General features: G+C 38.1%; 1 long non-coding RNA gene across 1 annotated transcript in view; it reads right to left on the bottom strand.

Moving 5' to 3' along the window:
* Positions 1 to 1426: 1426 nt before the first annotated feature.
* LOC145507979 (uncharacterized) overlaps positions 1427 to 11767 on the bottom strand; it is an 80817-nt gene continuing 70476 nt past the window's right edge. Inside the window, exon 3 of the long non-coding RNA XR_014055268.1 lies at positions 1427 to 4061. This is a non-coding gene — a long non-coding RNA (uncharacterized LOC145507979). The remainder of the gene's footprint in view (positions 4062 to 11767) is intronic.

The following is an 11767-nucleotide window of genomic DNA, read 5'->3' as shown; positions in this document are numbered from 1 at the left end:
AAATAGTAGATAAAACCCCCAAGTTAATGATATACTAGTTGATATATTGTTTAAATCATTGGCTAAACAAAAGCTAAATCTTATGATACTTTTCAACATGCTTAATTCCCTGTGAATACAGTTAAGCACTGGCAACCCTCTTAGTCTGTGTCATGGCTGTGTACTGTACATACAATTTCATTTAGTGTTGATTATGGGCTTACTAGGTGCCAGGGGTTGTGTTGAGCTCTGAGAAAGCAAAGATTAATAAGGCCCAACCCTTGCCCCTAGTGAAGGAGAGAGATACATGAAATAAGTTGAACATGATCTGGTATGAATCACAGAGGGGGAAAGAATCCCTCAGAGTAGATTATTGGGGACTTCTCTGGTAGTCCAGTGGTTAAGGTTTTGCCTTCCAATGAAGAAGGTGCAGGTTCGATCCTTGGTCGAGGAACTAAGTTCCCATAAGCCTTGTGGCCATAAAACTCAAAACAGAAAAAAAAATATTATAAAGAATTCAATAAATACTTAAAAAAAATAGTCCACATCAAACAAAATCTTAAAAAAAAGTAGATTATCAATTCTTTCAAAAATTTCTAGGAATATTTGGTATACACATGCTCATACGATGTTGTGGCTTTATTCTTTACCATATTTCTAGAAAATGATCAAGGATTTTTTCAGTTCTGAACTGTTGACTACATTTTCCTTAAGTCATACTGGAATATATTCTAATATAAATCCACTTCCTATTATTAAAATCTCCTTACTATAGTGACAAGGGTCTTTCTTCATAAAGATTATTTCCCATTCTTTAATAAATGAACCCTATTGCACTCTTGGTGGGCATGTAAATTGATACATCCACTATGGAGAACAGTGTGGAGAGCCCTTAAAAAAAGAAAAACTAGGAATAAAGTGACCATATGACCTAGCAATCCCACTACTGAGCATATACTCTAAGAAAACCATAACTGAAAAAGACATACATACCCCAATGTTCATAGCACCACTATCTGCAGTACCTAGGACATGACAGCAACCTAGATGTCCACTGAAAGACGAATAGATAAAGAAGATGTGGTACATATATACAACAGACTATTACTCAGCCATAAAAAAGAACAAATTTAAGTCAATTCTAGTGAGGTAAATGAACCTAGAGCCTCTTACACAGAATGAAGTAAGTCAGAAGAGAAAAATAAACATGGTATATTAACACAGATGTAGGGAATGTAGAAAAATAGTATTGATGAACCTATTTTCAGGGAAGGAATAAAAATGCAGATGTAGAGAATGGATATGTGGACATAATGAAGGAAGGAAAGAGTGGGATGAACAGAGAAAGTAGCATAGACATATATACACTACCATGTGTAAAATAGATAGCTGCTGAGAAGTGCTATATAACACAGGGAGCCCAGCCTGGCATTCTGTGATGACCTAGAGGGGTGGGCTGAGGGAGGGGAGGGCAGCTCAAGAGAGAGGTGATATATGTATAATTATGGCTGATTTATGCTGTTGTACAGCAGAAACCAACACAAAATTGTAAAACAATGTTCCTACAGTTAAATAAATTTTAAAAATAGAATGGATTCACAACGAAGTCCTACTATATAGCACAGGGAACTATATTCAATGCCCTGGAATAAACCATAGTGGAAAAGATTATGAAAAAAGTATGTATATCTATATTCATAACTAAATCACTCTGCGGTACAACAGAAATTAACGCAACATGTAAATCACCTGTACTTAAATTTAAAGAGAGGGAAAAAAAAGAAGTATAAAGAATACTTTTGCAAATATAACTGAAAGTAATCTTCAAGTTACTTTTCACTTTTATGTATTGTTCTTCTCTTTTATTTTCTCTTGTATTTCTTTTTTCTCTTTCCTTTCTTTCTCCTTCCCTCACTTCCTGTAAACATGTGGTCTTGTAAGACATTCTTCATAGAGTATGAGGGCTGATGAAACCACTATCTACCCTTAAGGATCTGACAGCTTTGTGAGGAAGATGTGATCAGGTGTTACTAAAGTAATCACAAATAAAGTACTTTGGAATTCAAAATGAATAAAAATGAATAATCAGAAAAAGAATGATGGAGGAATTAGATAGGTGTAATTCTCATAGGAATGAGAGTTGAGGAAATGCATTCTAGGATAAGAAAGCAGATAATAAGAAGGAGAGAAAGAGAAAGAAAGAGAGAGAAAGAAAGAAAGAAAAGAAGGAAGGAAGAAGGAAAGAAAGAAAGAGGGAGGGAGGGAAGGAGGAAGGAAGGAAGGATGAAATGTGGTGTCCTTATGAAATTCCAAATAATAATCATTATTGGGTGGAAGAAGTAAGACATGTAATGGAAAATGAAGCTGCAAAAGCAAGTCAAAGTCAGAGGTTGGGTACCCTTGCATGTCATTTAAGAGAACATTTTCCAGGCCACTGAGGACTCAAGCAAAGCAATAAAAATAAATTGAGTGCATTTTTAGAAGATAGAAAGGATAAAGCATGAACTTTGAAATTAGGAAGAACCAGTTTAACGATTCCATTTGCTAACTGCTTAAGCACAAGAACATTTCTTAAACCTCTCCCTTAGCCTCAATTTCCCCACTGGTAGAATGGGATAATAAACCTCCCTCATGGATACGCCCTGGAAGTGAATTCTTGCACTGTTGCAAAATGCCTGTGCCTGGTATAGAGGATAATTCATAAAATGTTTCCCATCCCCTTCCTTGTGTTTCCTATTTGCATTCATGACATGTCTTATGTGTTTTAACACCTCACCTCCCCTTCCCCACCCAACCAGCGGACAAATCCTATCAATTCTATTTCTGCACTAGCTCTTGTATCCATATTTTTAGTGATCTTTTCCCATTCTCTTGTTGTTCAGTTGGTTAGTCATATTTGACTCTTTGCAATCCCATGGACTGCAGCACGCCAGCCTTCACTACTTTCCAGAGTTTGCTCAAACTCATGTCCATTGACTCAGTGAGGTTATCTAACATCCTCTACCCTATTTCAGACCTTGATTTCTACTTGTTTGAGCTATTGCTTTAGGCTTCATTCTGATTTAGGCCACCTCTAAGCCTTCTACTCTCCAGCCCATCCTGCTGAGAGGCTGGATTCACATTCTTGTAGCCCTTTTCTCGTTCTATCAGTGCCCTAGCTAAAATGTACTCATGGTTCTAAATAGTCTGCAGAGTTATATCTAAACTCCTTAGTTTCATATTCAGGGCCCTACAATGCCTGGTTGCTGCTAAGTCGCTTCAGTCGTGTCCGACTCTGTGCGACCCCATAGACCGCAGCCCACCAGGCTCCGCCGTCCCTGGGATTCTCCAGGCAAGAATACTGGAGTGGGTTGCCATTTCCTTCCCCAGTGCATGAAAGGGAAAAGTGAAAGTGAAGTCGCTCAGTCGTGTCCGACTCTTAGCGACCCCATGGACTGTAGCCTACCAGGCTCCTTCGTCCATGGGATTTTCCAGGCAAGAGTACTGGAGTGGGGTGCCATTGCCTTCTCCGACAATGCCTGGACATACCTTTTTCAATATAAGCTCCCATTAATTACTATATTTCAGTCAAATAAAAAAATTTCTTGTTTCCTACACTGTCCTGTGGTCTTCAGACTCTGCACCTTTGTTCATGTCATTCATTGCCTGGAATCTGTTCCTCCTAGCACAGTTCATTCAACCATGAAGGAAGCTGACTTGATGAGAAAGACATTGGGGGAAGTTAGGAAGAAACTGCATCCTTGATGACACCATTGAACCACTGAAATAACCAATCTTAGAACCACCCAACCTCAGAACTTCTTATGTAAGCTAATAAATTATTTGTGGTTTCAGACAGTTGCATTGGGTTATTTTATAACTAACAATTAAAAGCACCCTTTACGATAGTGTGGCCACTTCCTTAAAGAGCTCATAATTTAGCGTGATAACATAGGATAAATAACTTGCAAACAACTATTTGCATATTGGGATAAAAATAAACTTATCTTCCAGAAGGATTCATGTCTCTACTTTCTGTACCCCTGTGAAACTGGAATTGTTGAATCATTCTGCTCCATTGGCCACAAGAAAACCAAAGACTTCTGAAATAATTAGAAAGTTTATCAATGTTCTAAATACACCAGTAGCCCTACTCTACTGGCCTAGAAGCTGTCCCACTTCTCTCATAAAAAGACATAAAGGCAAAAGAGATGATCTGTGGGTTTCCTTTCCTGAAAAGGATACATACACAGTACCTGCTATGGTTCCCATGCCTGGCTTTACTGTTGCTCTCCTTTCAGGAGAATTCTCTCTCCTAGCATGCAAATCATTTCAGAAAATTAGATATTACAACTTTAGAATGAATAAACAATCCCTTTCTTGTCTAAAATTTAACTTTCCTCCTCAGGGGACTTCTAGAAGCATTTCTCTAAAAAAGCTATTATGGCCATTTTCTCCCCCTACTTTTAAGGAATTCCTCCCCCCCCCCAAATAAGACTCCGATGTTACCGAGTTCCTCTGTTGGATAATCCAACATGAATCTTGTGTTCTAAACATCTCCAACTTCATTATTAACTTTTTACATAATAGTGTTATTTACTTGAGTGAGTACATGCATTATCTTCTAAAGTAGCAAGTTTTCTGAGGGCAGTTTTCTTATCTGCTTCATCTTTGTTGTCCTAGTATAGTTTCCTGAACATAACTGTTGCTGTCAAAAATAAGGAGAATATAGAGTAGCTAGGTCTTCTCAAGTGGCTCAGTGGCAAAGAATCCACCTGCCAATGCAGGAGTTGCAGGAGACATGGGTTCAATCCCTGGGTCGGGAAGAACCTGTGGAGGAAGGCATGGCAACCCATTCCAGTACCTGAAGAATACCATGCACAATCTCATGGACAATTCCAGGGACTGTAGCTTGGAGCCTGTCGAAAATAAGAAATTCTTATTTTCTCTCTTCTCTGATTATCTCAACTATGAATTCTGCCCTCCTGAACCAAATAAGATATTCATGTCCCTTTAAATAATTTCAAGGATGAAATGAGACTTAAGAAAAAAATAAATAAAAGCATTTCAAAAGTAGCCAATTTTATAAAACTGAAGTTTTATATGCAGAAGCTTTAAACTCGATGAGACAATGTGTACTGTTCCTAAGGTGATTTCAAAACAGCACCATTTGGATAATCTACTTTGTAGCCTGCAATTTTCTGCTTTTTACATGAGGGAATATATTTATTAAGCTATTTATAGATTTTTAACCTATAATTTACTGTCCTAAACACTCATTTCTTGATCTTTGCTCTTTATACCAGACATCCACTTAGTACAGCATATATAATTCAACTGTCATAATAAGAAAGGCAAAATGAAAACACTATTTTAATTTAGTACAGAATTATGTTTTAGTAACTTTTTTCCTGCATTTTGGTTATATTATTTATACATATAAATTAAATAAATCATTTTCATAAGAGTTTTAACCAAATTTGAATGGGCTTTTTGTAATGGTTTCTACCTCCTACAAGTTTAATGATATCATATTGAAGGAATTCTACAATCACTGAAAGGATCTAGAAGGTAGCACAGTAGTTGTGTTGCACTTATTCAAAAGTGATACGAAAGGTCAATTCCATTTAAGATTTCAAATATAGACCGTAATTTTAAAGCTATTGAACACCTTACATATAATCATGAACACTTTATGTGTAATAGTGGCAGTGTTAGTTTAAGAAAAATATATATTGAACTTTACACTAAATATATTTAACATTTAAATATGTTCTGTATCTTAAAGAGCTTAGGAAACTTAAGGTGACCAAAAATATTTCCAATATTTCTGCAGTGCCCAGGATTCATGGTCTCCAGGCAACTAGGGAGCACATGGCTGCACAGGGTATGGCCTGTTCTTCCAGCACCATTGTGTGTTTGGTTGATGATTTATTCAAACCCAGTCTCAAACCTGCTATTAGCTCCCTCATTGCTTTAATGCAACTAGTCCACCATTCATAACTGTCAAGGACCGATTCATCGGAACTGGGACAGTTTAGGCTTCCAAACTTGTAAAACAAAGTCTTTTTTCTTGTTGGCATATATGACTACAAACACTATTGGTCCATTCTTTCACAACCTCCACTTGTTGTAAATACTTTCAAAGATATTTACCCAGTTTTTAAACTAACCTGTCAAAGGAAACATACTTGAATTGTAAGTACACACAGAATTTTTTAGAGATATTTTTTGTTTGTGGTTGATAATGGTGGCCCTTGAATGCCTCTCAACTAACCATGGGTGAATAATAGTGGCTTTCATAAAATTCGAATAAACCATAGCATTCACAACTTCAGAGGAATAAGTGACCAAGCAGCTAAAAACTTGATGAAATCTTCTTACAAAGGTAACAGAGAAATGACCCTTTAACTTAGATTTTTGGTCTTCTTCCATTAAAAAAAAAAGAATTTATAGTAGTGGGTCAATCTCAAGAGCATAATACTTTAGGAAATAATTAAAATACAGAGGAATAAATAGAGTATATGTCATTTATATAATGTTAAAAATTGGCAAATGAAAAAAACGATTAACCAAAAATCCAGGTTATGGTTACCTAGAGGATGCAAAGCCGAGAGAGCAAGATTTAAAGAGGCAAATAAAAGACTTCCAAAATTCCTATGAAAACTTTAGAAAACAGCATAAATCATAGAACAACACTCTGAAATTAGTTGGTAGATAGTAGGCAAAATTGTCTTTCTTTATAATCATTTTTGGTGAGAAAAGCTTATTAATATTTTCAGGGGGGCAAAAAGGCTTATGGTATACTAGTTCACTTTGAAAATGTCAGTCTTAATATTATAAAAGCTCAGAAAGTCTTCTCAGGAGAACTTGCAGATGTTTTGCCCATCTCATCAGGAATGTGGACAGAGGAATAAAGTGGCACTTGATCTGCTGGACAGTGTGGTGTTTGTCTTTGGCTGTCAGTTAAAAAGGGCTGCAATTCCACTCATCTGGAGGAGATTAGAATACTCTGCAAAATCAGAGAAAATGCAACCATAGAACGCTGGCCAGTCAGAGAACGCTCCCCAGCTCACTCTGGAAGAGAGCATAGCCCTGCCTAACTGCACAAGGATTAATAAGCTACATTCTCAACACACTAACTCCATGAGACCCTCACATTTCAAGTCATGAACCATAAAGATTATCTGACATGGAAATTCTTCATTCAAAAGGAAAAAAATTCACTATATACAAATAGCATTTTATTTTTGAATCTGAAACTTTGAGAAATTAATCACTTATTTAGATAATCTGGAAGGTTTTATGTGTTAAAGTGCATTTATTAAGTCATATGCTTTCTGTTGAAAGAAAGCTCACATTTTAAATTCCAAGTTTAAACCTGAGTAATTTCAATAGTTTTTCGTATGTTTCTCTAAAAGCACATGCACCTGTTCTAAGAAGAGAGTGTTTATTGCTATAATTATTTACGGGCCATTCAAATTCAGGATGAAACATGTATGCATGCATATATACATGCATACCCATGGATACAGATGCACACATGTATATACGTATTACATAGATACACAGATATATGTATTTGAGTAAAAATTTGAATAAAAATATGCTTGTTTTTGGTTGCCTTAAAATTCATTTTGTGCTGTGTTGTACTTATCACTCAGTTGTGTCCAATTCTTTATGACCCCATGGACTGTAGCCCACCAGGCTCCTCTGTCCATGGGATTCTCCAGGCAAGAATACTGGAATGGGTTGCCATGCCCTCCTCCAGGGGATCTTCCCAACCCAGGATTGAACCCAGGTCTCCTGCACTGCAGGCGGATTCTTTGCTGTCTGAGCCATCAGGGAAGCCCAAAATTAGCTTTCAGTTCAGTTCAGTCACTCAGTTGTGTCCAACTCTTTGCGATCCCATGAATAGCAGCACACCAGGCCTCCCTGTCCATCACCAACTCCCTGAGTCCACCAAACCCATGTCCATCGAGTCGGTGATGCCATCCAGTCATCTCATCCTCTGTCGTCCCCTTTTCCTCCTGCCCTCAATCTTTCCCAGCATCAGGGTCTTTTCAAATGAGTCAGCTTTTCACGTCAGGTGGCCAAAGTATTAGAGTTTCAGCTTCAACATCAATCCTTCCAATGAACACCCAGGACTGATCTCCTTTAGGATGGACTGGTTGGATCTCCTTGCTGTCCAAGGGACTCTCGAGAGTCTTCTCCAACACCACAGTTCAAAAGCATCAATTCTGCAGTGCTCAGCTTTCTTTTATAGTCCAACTCTCACATCCATACACGACCACTGGAAAAACCATAGACTTGACTAGATGGACCTTTGTTGGCAAAGTAATGTCTCTGCTTTTTAATATGGTGTCTAGGTTGGTCATAACTTTCCTTCCAAGGAGTAAGTGTCTTTTAATTTCATGGCTGCAGTCACCATCTGCAGAGATTTTGGAGCCCATAAAAATAAAGTCAGCCACTGTTTCCACTGTTTCCCCATCTATCTGCCATGAAGTGATGGGACCGGATGCCATGATCTTATTTTTCTGAATGTTGAGCTTTAAGCCAACTTTTTCACTCTCCACTTTCACTTTCATCAGATTAACTTTAAAGGATTTCAAAATTGCATTCCTCTTTAAATACCATGTGTCTTGGTGATAAAGAATCTGCCTGCCAATACAAGAGACGTGGGTTCGATCCCTGGGTCAGGAAGATCTACTAGAGGAGGAAATGGCAACCCACTCTAGTATTCTTGCCTGGGAAATCCCATGGAGGAGTCTAGTCAGCTACAGTCCATGGGGTCTCCAAAAGAGCTAAGCAATTAAACAAACAACAAATATGCTATAAGCCTTGTATTACATCATTATATCACTGAACACAAATATTCCCCCAAAGAACTGGCTCAGGAAAGTGGGAGAACATAGCTGTCTGTCCTATCCTTGTTTGGGGTGAATTCCAACTAAGTCTTACCAGGAGAAAATGACTGCCTACCAAGAGCAGAAACAAAGGTAGAGGACAATGTTAGCCTTGGACCATGGGAAAATTAAAGGCAGTCATGGAGACTCATGCTTCTGGACTTGCCCATCTGATCTAGCCTGGAAAATCCTGAAGGGACTGGTATGAATCAATCATGTTCTCTTAGGTTCTGATTTATTTGTTTACTTTTCTATAATAAATCTTCAGTACATAAGGCTTTAGGATGAAACTCTAGCACACACAGGCTAATGAAAGGAGGATATCTCCTGGATCGAGTGTTCTAATCCTTGAGCCCTTTCAACACTATGCCATCTCCTAGAGTTTAGTGAACTACATGAAGCCAAGCTTCCACAGTGAGAAATGAGTGGAGACCTTGCAGTTTGTCATCCTCAAGTCACATTGTGGGCAGAGTTGTTCCTTTAGTAATTGAATCTAGGTGCAGGGTAGAAACAGGATAGCTGAGTTCTAACACCAGCTCTGCCATCAACTTACTGTGTGCCCCTGAGCAAGTCACTTCACTTCTCTGAGCCATTGTTTCCTCCTCTGTAAAATAAGATTCTTTAATTGCTTTAATGTGGTCCAAGGACCCTGGAAGTCTCTGAATTCCTTTAAGGTTGTGTGTGAAATCAAAATCTCTTTGAATAATAATACTAAGAAGTCATCTGCTTGTTTGACTTTCATTGGCTCACAAGTATCCACTGGAATTTTCCAGAGACTACGTGAGCCAGTCATTAGACAGAGGTATGTCTAATACCTTGGTAGCTCACATAAGCAAATCAAAACCTAAGCAAGAGCCATCGCACCCAAATCCAGGAAAGTAAAACTTAAGAACACTAATCACAAATAGCTGAGGTAGGTTTCCCAAATAAGACAACCTTAAGTTATAGGCAATCAAATAATTTCTTTGCTTTGCTTTCATCTTCTCTATGAAAATCTTGCCCCTAGTTCCTGTTGGTGGACCTCTCCTAATCACTTTCTTTGGCAGTGCCCAATTTCAATCCATGCATACTCAAACCCTTGAAAAGTTTAACATGCCTCAATTTATCTTTTAACACACATAATATCAAAATAAAGGTAGAAGTATATATGAAAATCTAGCTATCTTCCATTAAGCCACACCTTAAAAATATTTACCAAAGTAAAACAATGTCACTCTTCTCATTAATAAAAATATAGTTGCTTCTCATAGAAATGTGTTATTTTATTTATTGACAACATATTTAGTAATATTATTTGTAAATGAATGAATAAACACTTGAAATTTTCGCTTTCAACATCTAACAAATAATGAGAGCTACAACTCACATAAACCAAAACCCTTTGGGGTCCTCAGTGATTTTTGAGATTGTAAAGTAGCCCTGAGATCGATAAGTTTGAGAACTACTGAATAAGATTATATCTGAGACCCTTTTCAGCATTATGATTCTTTGATGTTCTATATATCATCAGCCGTTATTACCTAGAGTGAACAACATCACAGGAGAACTAAAATCTCCAGTTTACTTTGTCCTGTATAGACATAATCTATAAAAAATTCATTGAAAATATTTCCTAAACAAAATAAAAATTGGTAAATAATTACCTACCCTGAGAACTTATTAGATGCAAAATCTTCCCCTGAAGAGTCACCCACATCTAACTATCTGTATGTGGTTTACCCTGCATTTTGAGATCTCTGTTCCTAAAATTTTTATTTTCAGTTTGTGCAGCAGAAATTAGTACCTGTTCCAAAGTCAGCCACTTGTGGAGTACAGGAAGCCCATACAGTGACTCAGTGCAAAATTCTAACCAAGAGTGTCTTTGTCTTATTGAAAACAAATTAATCAATCAGGTCTTCACCTTGGGGAACTTGTAGGTGACATGTGGAGAGATCTATAAAGAGCCCTGTTTCACACACTTTGAAAGGCACATGGGCAGAACTGAACCCACAGAGTAGGAAGAGCCATATGATAGTAGAAGCAACAATTAAACAGAAACCATGAGACAGAAGAAACAGAGAGAAAAGCCACCAGTGAATAAAACAGGGGAAAGGGGAAGTGGAAACAGAGGGAGGAGCAAGGACAAAAATAATCTGCCGCACAAGAAGGGCAAACTGCTAGAATTGCTTCAGTCTGCTGGAATAGTTTCCCACATGATAGTTCAGGTGTTCAAAAGCCAAGTTCTCAATTGCTAGAGTTCTCCTTACATGTGTTCCGTCCCTAGGTCATATCCAACTCTTTGCAGCCCCATGGACTGTAGCCCACCAGGCTCCTCTGTCCATGAGATTTCTCAGGCAAGAATACTGGAGTGGGTTGCCATTGCCTTCTCCAGGGGATCATCCCAGAACAGGGATGGAACCCATGTTTCCTGCATTGGCATGCGAATTCTTTACCACTGAGCCACCAGGGAGGTCTTATACCCTTTCTTATTATTCTGTATATGTGTAATAGCCAGGGCTTCCCTGGTGGCGCAGCGGTAAAAAAATAAAAAAGAATAAAGAAAATCCACCTGTCAATGCAGGATATGCGAATCCTATTCCTGGGTCAGGAAGACCCCCTGGAGAAAGAAATGGCAAGCCACTCCAGCATTCTTGCATGGGAAGTTCCATGGACCAGAGGAGTTTGGCAGGCTACAGTCATGGGGTTACAAGGAGTCGGATACAACTGAGCACACAAGCACATGCAGTAGCCAAGGAAACTGTGATGTGTTTCTTTATTTCCTAAAAACTCTAACTAACACAGCTCAACAGGGCTGGAGCGTATATTAGGAAATTGAAATTTAAAGGAATGAGCAAGGGAAACAGTGTATTTGCCTAAAGCATATCCACATACATAACCTTTAAAGAGTTATGTATAAGGCTCCC

This window comes from Giraffa tippelskirchi, chromosome 5 (genome assembly GCF_054371585.1).
Source record: "Giraffa tippelskirchi isolate mGirTip1 chromosome 5, T2T-mGirTip1v1.2.pri, whole genome shotgun sequence".
In the NCBI taxonomy this organism is placed as follows: Eukaryota; Metazoa; Chordata; class Mammalia; order Artiodactyla; family Giraffidae; genus Giraffa; species Giraffa tippelskirchi.
Note: the sequence above shows the minus strand (reverse complement) of the source record. Positions and strands in the feature narration are given on the sequence as shown.